At 41.2% G+C, this 20,252-nt stretch overlaps 1 protein-coding gene across 1 annotated transcript in view; it reads left to right on the top strand.

The window, feature by feature from the left end:
- The window catches only part of ARMC8 (armadillo repeat containing 8), a gene marked incomplete in the record, with an annotated part of 400,143 nt that overhangs the window by 100,398 nt on the left and 279,493 nt on the right, over window positions 1–20,252 (top strand).

The following is a 20,252-nucleotide window of genomic DNA, read 5'->3' on the forward strand; positions in this document are numbered from 1 at the left end:
TTAAATTACTTTCTTCGAAAGTTCTGTTCCTTTTGGCTATCTCTTCTGCTAGAAGAGTTTCTGAGTTATCTGCTCTTTCTTGTGAATCTCCTTTTCTGATTTTTCATCAGGATAAGGCGGTGTTGCTGACTTCATTTAAATTTTTACCTAAAGTTGTGAACTCTAACAACATTAGTAGAGAAATTGTGGTTCCTTCATTGTGTCCTAATCCTAAGAATTCTAAGGAAAGATCGTTGCATTCTTTGGATGTAGTTAGAGCTTTGAAATATTATGTTGAAGCTACTAAAGATTTCCGAAAGACTTCTAGTCTATTTGTTATCTTTTCCGGTTCCAGGAAAGGTCAGAAGGCCTCTGCCATTTCTTTGGCATCTTGGTTAAAATCTTTGATTCATCATGCTTATGTCGAGTCGGGTAAAACTCCGCCTCAAAGGATTACAGCTCATTCTACTAGGTCAGTTTCTACTTCCTGGGCGTTTAGGAATGAAGCTTCGGTTGATCAAATTTGCAAAGCAGCCACTTGGTCTTCTTTGCATACTTTTACTAAATTCTACCATTTTGATGTATTTTCTTCTTCTGAAGCAGTTTTTGGTAGAAAAGTACTTCAGGCAGCTGTTTCAGTTTGATTCTTCTGCTTATAATTTCAGTTTTTTTCATTATAAGATTAAAACTTTATTTTGGGGTGTGGATTATTTTTTCAGCGGAATTGGCTGTCTTTATTTTAACCCTCCCTCTCTAGTGACTCTTGCGTGGAAGTTCCACATCTTGGGTATTTATTATCCCATGCGTCACTAGCTCATGGACTCTTGCTAATTACATGAAAGAAAACATAATTTATGTAAGAACTTACCTGATAAATTCATTTCTTTAATATTAGCAAGAGTCCATGAGGCCCACCCTTTTTTTGTGGTGGTTATGATTTTTTTGTATAAAGCACAATTATTCCAATTCCTTATTTATATGCTTTCGCACTTTTTTTCTTATCACCCCACTTCTTGGCTATTCGTTAAACTGATTTGTGGGTGTGGTGAGGGGTGTATTTATAGGCATTTTGAGGTTTGGGAAACTTTGCCCCTCCTGGTAGGAATGTATATCCCATACGTCAATAGCTCATGGACTCTTGCTAATATGAAAGAAATGAATTTATCAGGTAAGTTCTTACATAAATTATGTTTTGGGGCCTAGTTTTCCACATGGCTGACTAGATTTCTCCTAGGAGTAGTTATTTATGGCCCTTTCACTTTGAGTGCATGGTGGGAGGTGCCTATTTTCGCGCTCTAATTGCGCAGTAGTTTTTACAATCTGAGACATCCCGCTTCCCTGAAGGAGTCCCCTGACATATAGGACATCTGTAAAGGGTTTTTGTGCCTACAAAAGTCGTTTTGTGGGCAGGTAGGAGCCACAGTAGAGCTGTGGCAGTTTGCTTGTGACTGTTTATAACGGTTTTTCTGATTCGTTTTTGAGCCTGAGGGGTTAATCATCCATTTGCAAGTGGGTGCAATGCTATTTTAGTCTATTATACACACTGTAAAAATTTCGTAGAGTTTACTGCTTTTTTTCACTGTTTTGCAGCTTATGTGATTGTTTTTTTCCCTTAAAGGCACAGTACCGTTTTTTATATTCTGCTTTTTCACATTTATTAAAGAGTTTTTTTTCCAAGCTTGCTGGTCTCATTACTAGTCTGTTAAACATGTCTGACATAGAGGAAACTCCTTGTTCATTATGTTTAGAAGCCATTGTTGAACCCCCTCTTAGAATGTGTACCAAATGCACTGATCTTACTATAAATTTTAAAGACCATATTTTGGCTTTAAAAGATTAATCACCAGAGGAAATTGACAAGGGGGAAGTTATGCCGACTAACTCTCCCCACGTGTCAGAACCTATAACTCCCGCTCAAGGGACGCCAAGTACATCTAGTGCGCCCATTGCGTATACTTTACAAGACATGGCGGCAGTTATGAATCATACCCTTACAGAGGTATTGTCCAAACTGCCAGGGTTACAAGGAAAGCGAGACAGCTCTGGGGCTAGAACAAATACAGAGCTCTCTAACGCTTTAGTAGCTATGTCTGATATACCCTCACAATGTGCAGAAGCCGAAGCAGGAGAGCTTCTATCTGTGGGTGATTTTTCTGATTCAGGGAAGACACTTCAACCTGATTCTGATATTTCTACATTTAAATTTAAACTTGAACACCTCCGCGTGTTGCTCAGGGAGGTTTGGATGACTGTGACGCCATTGTAGTCCCAGAGAAATTGTGTAAGTTGGATAAATACTATGCAGTGCCTATTTACACTGATGTTTTTCCAATCCCTAAGAGGTTTTCAGACATTATTATTAAGGAATGGGATAGACCAGGTGTACCGTTCTCTCCCCCTCCTGTTTTTAAAAAGATGTTTCCTATAGATGCTGCTACACGGGACTTGTGGCAGACGGTCCCTAAGGTGGAGGGAGCAGTCTCTACCCTAGCGAAGCGTACAACTATCCCGGTCAAGGACAGTTGTGCTTTTCTAGATCCAATGGACAAAAAATTAGATGGTTACCTTAAGAAAATTTTTATTCAACAAGGTTTTATTCTCCAGCCTCTTGCATGCATTGCCCCAGTCACTGCTGCTGCGGCTTTCTGGTTTGAGTCTCTAGAAGAGGCTCTACAGGTAGAAACCCCGTTGGATGATATCCTTGACAAGCTTTAAGCTCTAAAGCTAGCCAATTCATTTGTTTGACGCCTTTGTTCATTTAACCAAGCTAACGGCTAAGAACTCAGGTTTTGCTATTCAGGCACGTAGGGTGCGAGGATTAAATCCTGGTCAGCTGACGTTACTTCAAAGTCTAAGCTTCTCAACATTCCCTTCAAGGGGCAGACCCTATTCGGGCCTGGACTGAAGGAGATCATTTCTGATATTACTGGAGGAAAAGGTCACGCCCTTCCTCAGGATAGGTCCAACAAATTAAGGACCTATTCTACTTCTCACCCTTCAGTGTATGGAAGTAATCGGCTTAATGGTAGCGGCAATGGACATAGTGCCGTTTGCCCGCCTACATCTCAGACCGCTGCAACTTTGCATGCTCAGTCAGTGTAATGGGGATTACACAGATTTGTCCCCTCTACTAAATCTGGATCAAGAGACCAGGGATTTTCTTCTCTGGTGGCTATCTCTGGTCCATCTGTCCAAGGGTATGACCTTCCGCAGGCCAGATTGGACAATAGTAACGACAGATGCCAGCCTTCTGGGCTGGGGTGCAGTCTGGAACTCCCTGAAGGCTCAGGGCTCGTGGACTCAGGAGGAGGCACTCCTTCCGATAAACATTCTGGAACTTAGAGCGATATTCAATGCTCTTCAGGCTTGGCCTCAGCTTGCTGCGGTCAGGTTCATCAGATTTCAGTCGGACAATATCACGACTGTAGCCTACATCAACCATCAAGGGGGAACAAGGAGTTCCCTAGCAATGTTGGAGGTTTCAAAAATAATTCTATGGGCAGAGGTTCACTCTTGCCATCTATCAGCTATCCATATCCCAGGAGTAGAGAACTGGGAGGCGGATTTTCTAAGTCAGCAGACTTTTCATCCGGGGGAGTGGGAACTCCATCCGTAGGTATTTGCACAGTTGATTCCACTTTGGGGCAAACCAGAACTGGATCTCATGGCGTCTCGTCAGAACGCCAAGCTTCCTTGTTACGGATCCAGGTCCAGGGATCCCAAGGCAGCGCTGATAGATGCTCTAGCAGCGCCTTGGTCCTTCAACCTGGCTTATGCGTTTCCACCGTTTCCTCTGCTCCCTCGTCTGATTGCCAAGATCAAGCAGGAGAGAGCTTCAGTGATTTTGATAGCACCTGCGTGGCCACGCAGGACTTGGTATGCAGATCTGGTGGACATGTCATCCCTTCCACCATGGACTCTGCCGCTGAGGCAGGACCTTCTACTTCAGGGTCCTTTCAACCATCCAAATCTAATTTCTCTGCGTCTGACTGCTTGGAGATTGAACGCTTGATTTTATCAAAACGTGATTTCTCCGAGTCGGTCATTGATACCTTAATTCAGGCTCGAAAGCCTGTCACAAGGAAAATCTATCATAAGATATAGTGTAAATATCTTCAATGGTGTGAATCCAAGGGTTACTCATGGAGTAAAGTCAGGATTCCTAGGGTATTATCTTTTCTCCAAGAAGGATTGGAGAAGGTATTGTCAGCTAGTTCCTTAAAGGGACAGATTTCTGCTCTGTCTATTCTTTTGCACAAGCGTCTGGCGGATGTTCCAGACGTTCAGGCGTTTTGTCAGGCTTTAGTTAGAATCAAGTCTGTGTTTAAACCTCTTGCTCCGCCATGGAGTTTAAATTTAGTTCTTAAAGTTCTTCAAGGGGTTCCGTTTGAACCTCTGCATTCCATAGATATCAAGCTTTTATCTTGGAAAATTCTGTTTTTGGTAGCTATCTCTTCGGCTCGAAGAGTTTCAGAGTTATCTGCCTTACAGTGTGATTCCCCTTATCTGATCTTCCATGCAGATAAGGTAGTTTTGATTACCAAACTTGGGTTTCTTCCTAAGGTGGTATCTAATAAGAATATCAATCAGGAGATTGTTGTTCCGTCACTGTGTCCTAATCCTTTATTCAAAGAAGGAACGTCTATTACACAATCTTGACGGGGTTCGTGCTTTAAAGTTTTATTTACAAGCTACTAAGGATTTTCGTCAAACATCTGCATTGTTTGTTGTCTACTCTGGACAGAGGAGAGGCCAAAAGGCTTCAGCAACTTCTCTTTCTTTTTGGTTAAGAAGTATAATCCGCTTAGCTTATGAGACTCCTGAAAGAATTACAGCTCATTCTACTAGAGCAGTAGCTTCCACATGGGCTTTTAAACATGTGGCCTTTTGTAAGGCGGCGACTTGGTCTTCGCTTCATACTTTTTCTAAATTCTACAAATTTGATACTTTTGCTTCTTTGGAGGCTATTTTTGGGAGAAAGGTCTTACAGGCAGTGGTGCCTTCCGTTTAAGTGCCTGCCTTGTCCCTCCCTTCATCCGTGTCCTATAGCTTTAGTATTGGTATCCCACAAGTAATGGATGAATCCGTGGACTGGATACACCTTACAAGAGAAAACAACATTTTTGCTTACCTGATAAATTTATTTATCTTGTGGTGTATCCAGTCCACGGCCCGCCCTGTCATTTTAAGGCAGGTGTTTTTTATTTTTAAACTACAGTAACCACTGCACCCTATAGTTTCTCCTTTCTCTTGTTTGTCTTCGGTCGAATGACTGCGAGTGGCAGTTAGGGGAGGAGCTATATAGACAGCTCTGCTGTGGGTGTCCTCTTGCAGCTTCCTGTTGGTAAGGAGAATATCCCACAAGTAATGGATGAATCCATGGACTGGATACACCACAAGAGAAATAAATTTATCAGGTAAGCATACATTTTGTTTTTACATGCTTCAGTTTGATGCCTCAGCCTTGTTCCTTGCACCTAGAGAATAAGGACAAGTAAGACAAAGTGGGGAAGGAGCGTACAGCTGACAACAGAGAACCAGCGCCTCTATATATAGCTGAATACGGAGAACCAGCGCCTCTAACATATCAACGTGGGTAACTGAAGTGTTAAAGGGACACTGAACCCACATTTTTTATTTCTTGATTCAGATAGAGCATGCAATTTTAAGCATCTTTCTAATTTACTCCTATTATCAAATTTTCTTCATTCTCTTGGTATCTTTATTTGAAAAGCAAGAATGTAAGTTTAGATGCCGGCCCATTTTTTATGAACAACTTTGGTTGTTCTTGCTGATTAGTGGATAAATTCACCCATCAATAAACAAGTGCTGTCCATGGTACTGAATCAAAAGTTGCCTTGCTCCTTAGCTTAGATGCCTACTTTTTCAAATCAAGATAGTAAGAGAACGAATAAAAATTGGTAATAGGAAAAAAAATTAGAAAGTTGCTTAAAATTGCATTCTCTATCTGAATCACCAAAGAAAAAAATTGGGTTCAGTGTCCCTTTAATTACATTGAGCTCTCGACTAGATGTAGGCTATATAAAGCGAATAATGTGAGAGTGTGACCATTGAGTTTTATGGGGTTAATAGAAAGTAGGACATCACTATATAAGGAAGTTCCTAAGTGTTATCCTTTAGCTTTAGGTCAATATGGGATCAATGGCAGATTGAGTCAAAGTAACTCAAGGTGGGTTTAACTAACTTATGTATGAAATTTACAACATTGTATAAACATTTAAGGCAAAAGGCTTGGTGTGCTCTGTCTATAAGTGTTTCCTGATCTTTTATGGGACCGAACAATTCCTTAAAGAGGCCTATTAGAAAGCCAGGCAGATCTTTTGCCCCTATGTCTTATAGGGATCCTGATGTTGTTACGACGTGACCTGTCCTCCAGGTCTGCCATTTTGGATTCTAGATCAGAAATCATTTGAGCTAGAGATTGAGTATAAGAAAGCAGATTAGTATGGTCCACATACATGTTTCCTCTCTAGCGTTTCGGTATGCTCCCCTAAAGAGAAGATGTCTCTTTTAAAGGGACAGTCTACAATAGAATTGTTATTGTTTTAAAAGATAGATAATCCCTTTATTACCCATTCCCCAGTTTTGCATAACCAACGCAGTTATATAAATATACTTTTTACCTCTGTGATTACCTTGCATCTAAGAACCTTCTTCCAGCCCCCTGATCACATGACTATATTATCTATTGTCTTGCATTTAGCATTGTGTTAGGCTAAATCTTAAATAACTCCCTGTGCTTGAACACAGTGTTATCTATATGGCCCACGTGTACTTTCAGTCTCTTTGTGTTGAAATGGAATTTAAAAAGCATGTGATTAGAGGCAGCCTTCAAGGGCTTAGAGATTAGCATAAGAGTCAGCATAGGGTTAGTTTCAACTAAGAATACCAAGAGAAAAAAGCAAATTTGATGATAAAAGTAAACTGGAAAGTTGATTAAAATTACAAGTCCTATCTGAATAATGAAAGTCTAATTTTGACTAGACTGTCCCTTTAAGTTCAGAAACAGATGTCTTAAGTACTTGTTTGAGGGATGAATAATGAGAGTCCATTTTGTCGGATAGGACTTTGATGGAGTCTATTATAGAGGAATGTCCTGTATAAGATCTATCTGATTGATGAGTGTCAGATCTATGTGTCCCTTTAGCTGAGGTGACTGATTCTCTTGAGTTCTCATCAGATACGTCCTAATCATATCGAATTTTGTTATTAAAATGATCCGTCAGGGTCCTTTTTAGGTATATCAGAGTGCTTCTGTTTTTTCCTTTGTGAATGAGCCATGACAGTAAGGAAAGGGTTATCTTTAGTAACCGTTATTACCTTCGTATAAGAGGCTACAAAGTTCCCCTGTGGTTAGCAGTGGTAGGAAAGCTAAATACGGTACCCCCAACTTGATCGGGTTAGTTCATCATTTTAGTATCAGGGAGAAGAAGCAAAGGGAAGGGTATAATGAATGGTGAGAAGATAGGTGTCCTGTTCAGGCCATAAGGTTGTCAATCTCCCTGTGAGAAGTAATATTGACGGTTACTTAGAGATAAAGTAGTTTGTTTGATCTAATATAGGCATATTTTTGGGCTATGGTTTGGATGTAGATCCAATAGAGTGAAAAGGTAGCAGTCTCCCTCCTGGGGAGGTGCTCCTCTAGGGCGATCTGGGTAAAAGGAGTTTGGGATATGACCCACGGGCAAAATGGGCCAGCGGGAAAGGGAGGAGAGAGATCAGACACTTAAATTGTGTATTTAGAGTTATGCGGACCACTTTAGTTTAGAGAATTATTGATAAAGTCCAATAGTCCCTTAGAAAGGTTGTATAATCCAATAATGAGTTAGTGTAGTTGTTCACACAGTATCACAAGTTGAAGTAGCGCAGTTGGAAATTCACAAACCAGTGATGGTTGAGTTAGTCTAGGCACTTTTTGAGTCCAGAGTATGTAGATATGGTTCTATTACAGCGGGCTAGTAGTGGAAATGGCCTGTTCTGGGACTCCAGAAATTTCCAAATATATAGATGTATGAGTTTCTGATATAGAGTTCGATAATATGTCACTGCTGCCTTCTATCCTAAGTCGTCCCAGTCACTCAGCAAGTAGTAGTACGAGGTTGAAAGCGAAGAGCGTGATCCAATGTCTCCACTAATTCCCCTGATACAGTCTAGAGTAGCGTCCGCACTAAGAGTGCAACATCTGGTAGTACTCGTGATGGAGTATGAATCTCTCGTTGGCACACTGAGCGGCCGGGATCTATGCGTAGGGTCTCTATGTTCGTAGGGTCTCTATGGACTTGCGGGCTCGCCTCGAACCAGGCCTCTGCGCTGCTGGGCCTACAGAGGAGTGCGAGTGAGCGGCTGAGAGCGCACAGTAACGCTTCAGACGGAGGTCTGTTAGTGATGGTATGGAGCAGTGCTAGAGTGCGTCGCCTCTCCTCATAAATCTGTTAGGTCGGATCGGCTTGCGAAGTAGATAGGTAGGTTCCTTAGCAAGTGCTTCACAATGACGTACGTTTTTAACTTGCCGCCAAATCGGTCCGATCATGTCGACTTTCACTTTGGCAGTATACTAGGCCCACATTTCAGTCCTTGAGCTAACTAGAGCTCCAGTGGGTGATAGGGATGAAGCGGAGTTTGGATAAGGGGAAAAGGGTTAGGGAGAGCACTTTAGGTGCAGAGATAAAGACTTGGAATACGGAACTCAAAAAAAGTGGGACTTCTCCATTTTTTGGCTAGCTCCGCCCCCCTGCATGCCCTTTTTTAAAGTGTGAAGTGTATGGGGATAAGCAGAAACAAATATTGTTTAACCCCTTAGTGACCACAGCACTTTTCAATTTTCTTACCGTTTGGGACCAGTGCTATACTCATTTACTGTACCCACACATATTATATACCGTTTTTCTCGACATTAAATGTACTTTCTAAAGATACCATTATTTTCATCATATCTTATAATTTACTATAAAACAAATTATAAAATATGATGAAAAAATGGAAAAAAACACACTTTTTCTAACTTCGACCCCCAAAATCTGTTACACATCTACAACCACCAAAAAACACCCATGCTAAATAGTTTCTAAATTTTGTCCTGAGTTTAGAAATACCCAATGTTTACATGTTCTTTGCTTTTCTTGCAAGTTATAGGGCAATAAATACAAGTAGCACTTTGGAATTTCCAAACCATTTTTTTTTCAAAATTAGCGATAGTTACATTGTAACACTGATATCTGTCAGGAATCCTTGAATATCCCTTGACGTGTATATATTTTGGTAAAAAAAAAACGTTAATTTTTTCACTAACTTTTTCACAAAATTTAGGTTTCTCACTGAAATTATTTACAAACAGCTTGTGCAATTATGGCACAAATGGTTGTAAATGCTTCTCTGGGATCCCCTTTGTTCAGAAATAGCAGACATTTTTGGCTTTGGCATTACTTTCTCCAACATAGGTGTGTCCGGTCCACGGCGTCATCCTTACTTGTGGGATATTCTCTTCCCCAACAGGAAATGGCAAAGAGCCCAGCAAAGCTGGTCACATGATCCCTCCTAGGCTCCGCCTTCCCCAGTCATTCTCTTTGCCGTTGTACAGGCAACATCTCCACGGAGATGGCTTAGAGTTTTTTGGTGTTTAACTGTAGTTTTTATTCTTCAATCAAGAGTTTGTTATTTTAAAATAGTGCTGGTATGTACTATTTACTCTGAAACAGAAAAGTGATGAAGATTTCTGTTTGTAAGAGGAAAATGATTTTAGCAACCGTTACTAAAATCGATGGCTGTTTCCACACAGGACTGTTGAGAGGAATTAACTTCAGTTGGGGGAAACAGTGAGCAGACTTTTGCTGCTTGAGGTATGACACATTTCTAACAAGACGATGTAATGCTGGAAGCTGTCATTTTCCCTATGGGATCCGGTAAGCCATTTTTATTACATAAGATTAAAGGGCTTCACAAGGGCTTTTAAGACTGGTAGACATTTTCTGGGCTAAAACGATTGATATATAAGCATTTTTAATACTTCATAGCTTTGAGGAATTATTTTATTCTTGGGAATTATGTAAAATAACCGGCAGGCACTGTATTGGACACCTTATTCTCTAGGGGCTTTCCCTAATCATAGGCAGAGCCTCATTTTCGCGCCTCTATTGCGCACTTGTTTTTGGGAAGCATGACATGCAGATGCATGTGTGAGGAGCTCTGATACATAGAAAAGGCTTTCTGAAGGCGTCATTTGGTATCGTATTCCCCTTTGGGCTTGGTTGGGTCTCAGCAAAGCAGATACCAGGGACTGTATAGGGGTTAAATATAAAAACGGCTCCGGTTCCGTTATTTTAAGAGTTAAAGCTTTCAAATTTGGTGTGCAATACTTTTAAGGCTTTAAGACACTGTGGTGAAATTTTGGTGAATTTTGAACAATTCCTTCATACTTTTTCACATTTGCAGTAATAAAGTGTGTTCAGTTTAAAATTTAAAGTGACAGTAACGGTTTTATTTTAAAACGTTTTTTGTACTTTGTTATCAAGTTTATGCCTGTTTAACATGTCTGAACTACCAGATAGACTGTGTTCTGTATGTGGGGAAGCCAAGGTTCCTTCTCATTTAAATAGATGTGATTTATGTGACACAAAATTTAGAGAAAATGATGCCCAAGATGATTCCTCAAGTGAGGGGAGTAAGCATGGTACTGCATCATCCCCTCCTTCGTCTACGCCAGTCTTGCCCACACAGGAGGCCCCTAGTACATCTAGTGCGCCAATACTCCTTACTATGCAACAATTAACGGCTGTAATGGATAATTCTATCAAAAACATTTTAGCCAAAATGCCCACTTATCAGCGAAAGCGCGACTGCTCTGTTTTAGAAAATACGGAAGAGCATGAGGACGCTGATGATATTGGTTCTGAAGTGCCCCTACACCAGTCTGAGGGGGCCAGGGAGGTTTTGTCTGAGGGAGAAATTTCAGATTCAGGGAAAATTTCTCAACAAGCTGAACCTGATGTAATTACATTCAAATTTAAATTGGAACATCTCCGCGCTCTGCTTAAGGAGGTGTTATCTACTCTGGATGATTGTGAGAATTTGGTCATTCCAGAGAAATTATGTAAGATGGACAAGTTCCTAGAGGTCCCGGGGCCCCCCGAAGCTTTTCCTATACCCAAGCGGGTGGCGGATATTGTAAACAAAGAATGGGAAAGGCCCGGCATACCTTTCGTCCCTCCCCCTATATTCAAGAAATTGTTTCCTATGGTCGACCCCAGAAAGGACTTATGGCAGACAGTCCCCAAGGTCGAGGGGGCGGTTTCTACTCTAAACAAACGCACCACTATACCCATAGAAGATAGTTGTGCTTTCAAAGATCCTATGGATAAAAAATTAGAGGGTTTGCTTAAAAAGATGTTTGTTCAGCAAGGTTACCTTCTACAACCAATTTCATGCATTGTTCCTGTCACTACAGCAGCGTGTTTCTGGTTCGATGAACTAGAAAAGGCGCTCAATAAAGATTCTTCTTATGAGGAGATTTTGGACAGAATTCATGCTCTCAAATTGGCTAACTCTTTCACCTTAGACGCCACTTTGCAATTGGCTAGATTAGCGGCGAAAAATTCTGGGTTTGCTATTGTGGCGCGCAGAGCGCTTTGGCTAAAATCTTGGTCAGCGGACGCATCTTCCAAGAATAAATTGCTTAACATTCCTTTCAAGGGGAAAACGCTGTTTGGCCCTGACTTGAAAGAGATTATTTCTGATATCACTGGGGGTAAGGGCCACGCCCTTCCTCAGGATAGGTCTTTCAAGGCTAAAAATAAACCAAATTTTCGTCCCTTTCGCAGAAACGGACCAGCCACAAGTGCTACATCCTCTAAGCAAGAGGGTAATACTTCTCAAGCCAAGCCAGCCTGGAGGCCAATGCAAGGCTGGAACAAAGGTAAGCAGGCCAAGAAACCTGCCACTGCTACCAAGACAGCATGAGATGTTGGCCCCCGATCCGGGACCGGATCTGGTGGGGGGCAGACTCTCTCTCTTCGCTCAGGCTTGGGCAAGAGATGTTCTGGATCCTTGGGCGCTGGAAATAGTCTCCCAAGGTTATATCCTGGAATTCAAGGGGCTTCCCCCAAGGGGGAGGTTCCACAGGTCTCAATTGTCTTCAGACCACATAAAAAAACAGGCATTCTTACATTGTGTAGAAGACCTGTTAAAAATGGGAGTGATTCATCCTGTTCCATTAGGAGAACAAGGGATGGGGTTCTACTCCAATCTGTTCATAGTTCCCAAAAAAGAGGGAACATTCAGACCAATCTTATATCTCAAGATCCTAAACAAGTTTCTCAAGGTTCCATCGTTCAAAATGGAAACCATTCGAACAATTCTTCCTTCCATCCAGGAAGGTCAATTCATGACCACGGTGGATTTAAAGGATGCGTATCTACATATTCCTATCCACAAGGAACATCATCGGTTCCTAAGGTTCGCCTTTCTGGACAAGCATTACCAGTTTGTGGCACTTCCGTTCGGATTAGCCACTGCTCCAAGAATTTTCACAACGGTACTGGGGTCCCTTGTAGCGGTGCTAAGACCAAGGGGCATTGCAGTAGTACCTTACTTGGACGACATTCTGATTCAAGCGTCGTCCCTTCCACAAGCAAAGGCTCACACGGACATCGTCCTGGCCTTTCTCAGATCTCACGGGTGGAAAGTGAACGTAGAAAAAAGTTCTCTGTCTCCGTCAACAAAAGTTCCCTTCTTGGGAACAATAATAGACTCCTTAGAAATGAGGATTTTTCTGACAGAGGCCAGAAAATCAAAACTTCTAAACTCTTGTCAAGTACTTCATTCTGTTCCTCTTCCTTCCATAGCGCAGTGCATGGAAGTAATAGGTTTGATGGTCGCGGCAATGGACATAGTTCCTTTTGCGCGAATTCATCTGAGACCATTACAACTGTGCATGCTCAGTCAGTGGAATGGGGATTATACAGACTTGTCTCCGACGATACAAGTAGATCAGAGGACCAGAGATTCACTCCGTTGGTGGCTGTCCCTGGACAACCTGTCACAGGGGATGAGCTTCCGCAGACCAGAGTGGGTCATTGTCACGACCGACGCCAGTCTGGTGGGCTGGGGCGCGGTCTGGGGACTCCTGAAAGCTCAGGGTCTTTGGTCTCGGGAAGAATCTCTTCTCCCGATAAATATTCTGGAACTAAGAGCGATATTCAATGCTCTCAAGGCTTGGCCTCAGCTAGCAAAGGCCAAATTCATACGGTTTCAATCGGACAACATGACGACTGTTGCGTACATCAACCATCAGGGGGGAACAAGGAGTTCCCTGGCGATGGAAGAAGTGACCAAAATTATTCAATGGGCGGAGTCTCACTCCTGCCACTTGTCTGCAATCCACATTCCAGGAGTGGAAAATTGGGAAGCGGATTTTCTGAGTCGTCAGTCATTTCATCCGGGGGAGTGGGAACTCCATCCGGAAATCTTTGCCCAAATTACTCAGTTGTGGGGCATTCCAGACATGGATCTGATGGCCTCTCATCAGAACTTCAAGGTTCCTTGCTACGGGTCCAGATCCAGGGATCCCAAGGCGACTCTAGTAGATGCACTAGTAGCACCTTGGACCTTCAAACTAGCGTATGTATTCCCACCGTTTCCTCTCATCCCCAGGCTGGTAGCCAGGATCTATCAGGAGAGGGCATCGGTGATCTTGATAGCTCCTGCGTGGCCACGCAGGACTTGGTATGCAGACCTGGTGAATATGTCATCGGCTCCACCATGGAAGCTACCTTTGAGACGGGACCTTCTTGTTCAAGGTCCGTTCGAACATCCGAATCTGGTCTCACTCCAACTGACTGCTTGGAGATTGAACGCTTGATTTTATCAAAGCGAGGGTTCTCAGATTCTGTCACTGATACTCTTGTTCAGGCCATAAAGCCTGTAACTAGAAAAATCTACCATAAAATATGGAAAAGATATATCTGTTGGTGTGAATCTAAAGGATTCCCTTGGGACAAGATAAAAATTCCTAAGATTCTATCCTTTCTTCAAGAAGGTTTGGAGAAAGGATTATCTGCAAGTTCTTTGAAGGAACAGATTTCTGCTTTGTCTGTGTTACTTCACAAAAAGCTGGCAGCTGTGCCAGATGTTCAAGCTTTTGTTCAGGCTCTGGTTAGAATCAAGCCTGTTTACAAACCTTTGACTCCTCCTTGGAGTCTCAATTTAGTTCTTTCAGTTCTTCAGGGGGTTCCGTTTGAACCCTTACATTCCGTTGATATTAAGTTATTATCTTGGAAAGTTTTGTTTTTGGTTGCAATTTCTTCTGCTAGAAGAGTTTCAGAGTTATCTGCTCTGCAGTGTTCTCCTCCTTATCTGGTGTTCCATGCAGATAAGGTGGTTTTGCATACTAAACCTGGTTTTCTTCCGAAAGTTGTTTCTAACAAAAACATTAACCAGGAGATAGTCGTGCCTTCTTTGTGTCCGAATCCAGTTTCAAAGAAGGAACGTTTGTTGCACAATTTGGATGTAGTTCGTGCTCTAAAATTCTATTTAGATGCTACAAAGGATTTTAGACAAACATCTTCCTTGTTTGTTGTTTATTCTGGTAAAAGGAGAGGTCAAAAAGCAACTTCTACCTCTCTCTCTTTTTGGCTTAAAAGCATCATCAGATTGGCTTACGAGACTGCCGGACGGCAGCCTCCTGAAAGAATCACAGCTCATTCCACTAGGGCCGTGGCTTCCACATGGGCCTTCAAGAACGAGGCTTCTGTTGATCAGATATGTAAGGCAGCGACTTGGTCTTCACTGCACACTTTTACTAAATTTTACAAATTTGATACTTTTGCTTCTTCTGAGGCTATTTTTGGGAGAAAGGTTTTGCAAGCCGTGGTGCCTTCCATCTAGGTGACCTGATTTGCTCCCTCCCTTCATCCGTGTCCTAAAGCTTTGGTATTGGTTCCCACAAGTAAGGATGACGCCGTGGACCGGACACACCTATGTTGGAGAAAACAGAATTTATGTTTACCTGATAAATTACTTTCTCCAACGGTCTGTCCGGTCCACGGCCCGCCCTGGTTTTTTAATCAGGTCTGATAATTTATTTTCTTTAACTACAGTCACCACGGTATCATATGATTTCTCCTATGCAAATATTCCTCCTTTACGTCGGTCGAATGACTGGGGAAGGCGGAGCCTAGGAGGGATCATGTGACCAGCTTTGCTGGGCTCTTTGCCATTTCCTGTTGGGGAAGAGAATATCCCACAAGTAAGGATGACGCCGTGGACCGGACACACCGTTGGAGAAAGTAATTTATCAGGTAAACATAAATTCTGTTTTTTGGTAATTAGAAGGCCGTTAAATGCCGCTGCGCACCACACTTGTATTATGCCCAGCAGTGAAAGAGTCAATTAGGTAGCTTGTAGGGTTAATTTTAGCTTTATTGTAGTGTAGTAAACAACCCAAAGTATTGATCTAGGCCAGCGGTTCCCAACCTGTGGTACGGGTATGCGGCGGACCAATTGGGGGTACGCAAAAATATTATTAGTTGATGACTAATTAGTTTATGACTCTCAATGGGTCATCAACTAATAACCATGGAACTGTGGAAGGAAGGAGCGCTCAGCCGGAAAGTGACAAGTGAAGTCCTGGTCTGGCATATAGGCAGATGGAAGCCCCTGCACCTGATGACTCTGGTCCACATATTATCACCCTGTGTCACCAGATAGCTTAGGCTCCTGCTCCACCCACCCCTGTGCCATGCACAAAATCTAAATAGCTGCGTGTACACATGGGGTAGAGCCGTGGATTTTGCGACTCACACAGGCGAGGCTGGTCTGCATCCCCAAATAAGTTATAGTCAGTGCCGGTAAGTAAAGTACTGCTTCTAGTGCTTGCTTGATTCAGATTGCTTCACTTCCAACTAAAAACGTCCATAGTGGCTGGGTGGTTAATATCAATCTGATCTCACAAATTTAAATATTTATTTTTATGATCATTTTACTTTGACTCCCCCCCAGGGCCGTGTTTAGGGGCAACCAGGCAGCTGCCAGGGGGCCCAGCCACACAGCAGGGCTCCTCCTGAGAATGAGATCTGAGCTTTAATCCTGTTAATACACGTACATTTGTATGCCATTCAGGTATAGCTTACCTTAAACTATTTATTATTAGGGTATTGTCAGTTATTAATAAACTATTATCAGGGTATTGTCAGGTATTAATAAACTATTTATTATTTGCGTTTACCCTGATAATAAATAGTTTATTAATACCTGACAATACCCTGATAATAAATAGTTTATTAATACCGGATAATAGATAGTTTATTTATACTTGACAATACCCTGATAATAATTAGTTTACATATAAAAAACAACATATTTTTTGAGGGATGGGTGGGGGTAATGAAGAGAGGGGGTACTCATAAATGAAAGCCTAATCAAAGGGTACGGGAGAAGAATAAAGGTTGGGAACCACTGATCTAGGCCCATTTTGGTATATTTCCTGCCACCATTTCACCGCCAAATGCGATCAAATAAAAAAAATAGTTCACTTTTTCACTAACTTTTTCACAAACGTTAGGTTTCTCACTAAAATTATTTACAAACCGCTTGTGCAATTATGGCACAAATGGTTGTAAATGCTTCTCTGGGATCCCCTTTGTTCAGAAATAGCAGACATATATGGCTTTGGGGTTGCTTTTTGGTAATTAGAAGGCCACTAAATGCCGCTGCGCACCACACTTGTATTATGCCCAGCAGTGAAGGGGTTAATTAGTTAGCTTGTAGGTAGCTTGCAGGGTTAATTTTAGCTTTAGTGTAGAGATCAGCCTCCCACCTGACACATCCCACCACCTGATCCCTCCCTGACCCCCCTCAAACAGCTCTCTTCCCTCCCCCACCTCACAATTGTCACCGCCATCTTAAAGGGACACTGAACCCAACATTTTTATTTTGTGATTCAGATAGAGCCTGCAATTTTAAGCAACTTTCTAATTTACTCCTATTATCAATTTTTCTTCGTTCTCTTTCTATCTTTATTTGAAAAAGAAGGCATCTATGCTTTTTTTTTTGGTTCAGTACTATGGACAACACTTTTTTATTGGTGGATGAATTTATCCACCAATCAGCAAGAACAACCCAGGTTGTTCACCAAAAATGGGCCGGCATATTAACTTACATTCTTGCATTTCAAATAAAGATACCAAGAGAATGAAGAAGATTTGGTAATAGGAGTAATTTAGAAAGTTGCTTAACATTTCATGCTCTATCTGAATCACAAAAGAAAAAAATTGGGTTCAGTGTCCCTTTAAGTACTGGCAGAAAGTCTGCCAGTACTAAAATAAGTTTATTTTTTACGTTATTTATTATGCAGTGTTGAATCCCCCCTTTGCCCCCAATCTCCCTGATCCCCCAAACAGCTCTCTAACCCTCCCCCCTCTACCTATATGCCACCATCTTGGTTACTGGCAGCTGTCTGCCAGTACCTAATTTGCTGAAAAATTGTATGTTTTATTTTTTTATAATCTAAAAATCATTTTTCTGTAGTGTAGTTGTCCCCCCTCAATTCTCTATCCCCTCCCCCTCCCAGATCCCTTTCCTTTTCAACATTTATTCCCCCTCCCTCCTTCCCATTCATTACATTGAATATTAATGAAGCATGCATGCGCACGACCCCGCCCCCTCTTGCGCTCCCCACAAGACACAGGAACCGGAACCTACCAGCGATGGGCCACCGCCCACCCGCCTCCCTTCTATGGCTCCCACCCACCAACTATTGGCACCATCGCTGGCCGATGCAAAGAGGGCCACAGAGTGGCTCTCTTTTCATCGGTGGGTTAAAAAGGGTATTGCAGTCAATATCGAGGCATCGCTGCAATACCTTGAAAGCGGCTGGAAGTTATCATGATCGCTCTTACCGCTTGAAACCCCAGAGGACATGTCAGGCACGTCCTTGGTCCTTTACTGACACTTTTTGTAGGACGTACATGACACGTCCTTAGTTGTTAAAGGGTTAAAGATACTTTTAGGTGGTGGACAAGTTAAGGAGCAGTGGTCTTACGACCGCCGTTTCTTGACTTTAGTTTAAGGCAAGCCTTAAAGGGACAGTCAACATTTTTGTTGTTTAAAAAGATAGATAATCCTTTTATTAACAATTACCCAGTTTTGCAGAACCAACACAGTTATATAAATACACTTTTTTTACCTCTGTGATTACCCTGTATCTAAGCCTCTGCAAACTGCCACTTATTTCAGTTTTTCTGACAAACTTGTATTTTAGCCAGTCAGTGCTCATTCCAGGGTAATGTCACGTGCATGAGCTCAATGTTTTCTATATGAAACACATGAACTAACGCCCTCTAGTGGTGAAAAACTGTCAGATTAGAGGCGGCCTTCAAGGTCTAAGAAATTAGCATATGAACCTCCTAGGTATAGCTTTCAACTAAGAATACTATGCCCTATCTGAATAACGAAAGTGTATTTTGGACTTGACTGTCCCTTTATACGATTTGCCTCTGAAGCAGCAAACCACTGCTTGATAAATGGAGCCCCTTGAATAGAGAGTGCTGTTAACAAATTTTACCTGTGCATTTGATGGTCCAAGTCTACACTCGCTATGATGTTATGATGAAATGCAAAACTTTTGAAGAATGCAAAATTAATTTGATTCATTTAAAAATTTGTTATTTTTTTTTTAATTCAGAATAATACTTTATTGAATTTACAGGTTACAAGTCTCCCTCGTTTATTTTTTATTTTTTTTATTTTTAATTTTTAATAGTCCTCTAAGTCAAAATTGATATTCATGTTTTTGTACACGTGTCAAAGACAAAAAAAAATGTGCAATGAAGATAATTTTTCTTTTTTTAATTGAAGTTATAAAAAAACTAACAGCTGATTTAGAGTAGGCATTTTTAGTGGCTATAAGGCTTATATTTAGAATGTGTATTTAAATTACTTTATGTACTTGATGTCTTGTCCGTAGTTGTCCTATTAAATTGATGTCCTTTTAAAGGGACATTAAACCCCATTTTTGTTTTTCATGACTCAGATAGAGAATACAATTTAACAACATTCCAATTTACTTCTATTATCTAATTGTTTCATTCTTTAGATATCCTTTGTTGAAGAAATAGCAATGCACATAGGTGAGCCACTCACACGAGACATCTATGTGCAGCCACCAATCAGGGAATACTGAGCCTCTCTACATATGATTTTCAGCAAAGGATATCAAGAGAATAAAGCAAATTAAATAATAGAAGTAAATTAGAAAGTTGTTTAAAATTGCATGTTCTTTCTAAATAATGAAAGAAATTGGGTTTCATCTCCTCTTTTAAAGAGCTACATAAGGAGAATAGCTCTCAAATAAAGGATAGTACCCAACTGAGGTTGATTTTGAACCTCAAAGCATAGTATGCTCTGTATTTATATCTTGTGAGCCATAGCTTATGAAGGTGAAGCTGTTTTCATGGATTTTTACATATGTTTCCTGGTAATGCTCCTATGGCTTAATTATCAAAAATGTACCCGCATGGAGAAGAATCATGCAATATCTTACAGATTTTTTTTAACATATTTCAGCATTTGTGTATCTGCTTCACATCCAGAACCCTGCATAAATAGATGAAACGTTCTACAGCTAAAATCTCCCTTTCTAAAATTCAGGGACCTCACATTATCAACTCTAGTTCTTAGGTAATCTCACCAGTGCAGAGAGCTTTAAATCATCTAGGGACCTGTCAGCAGTAAAGACATTTTTGTAGTATATTCTATATTGTTTAATCCAGAAGGGATGTTTATCTCAGGCACATTTACACCAGGATGAGAACTTGAGAGGAAAAGTTTCAAGCTCAGAAAAAGATCTCATCTGACAACCTACCAGCAATATAAGTTGGGCAATATTTAATCTATCTGCCATAAATGTAGCATTTCAACCTAACAACATCTCACCCTAACAGAGGATGTCTTAATCTAAACATAATGAATAGGGGTAGCAAGCATACCAGGACCTTCTGTCACTTAAAACACAGTTAAGGATAATCTGCAACAAATATTCAACTTGGCTATGAGTAAAATGCACTTATCTGTAATAGGTATCTAGAGAAAAACATGTAAGATTAATTAGGAGACCAGAGCTTTGCTGCATTCATATTCAAATACACTGCTGGAATTAATATACAGGAAGAGAACACTGAGAGAGACCAAAAATGGCACCCTAATGACATCATGATTCTTAATGAAATTGCCAAATTTCTTCTTCCTACTTCTTGGAACAGTAA

The sequence above is a fragment of the Bombina bombina genome, chromosome 1, assembly GCF_027579735.1.
Source record: "Bombina bombina isolate aBomBom1 chromosome 1, aBomBom1.pri, whole genome shotgun sequence".
Lineage (NCBI taxonomy): Eukaryota > Metazoa > Chordata > Amphibia > Anura > Bombinatoridae > Bombina > Bombina bombina.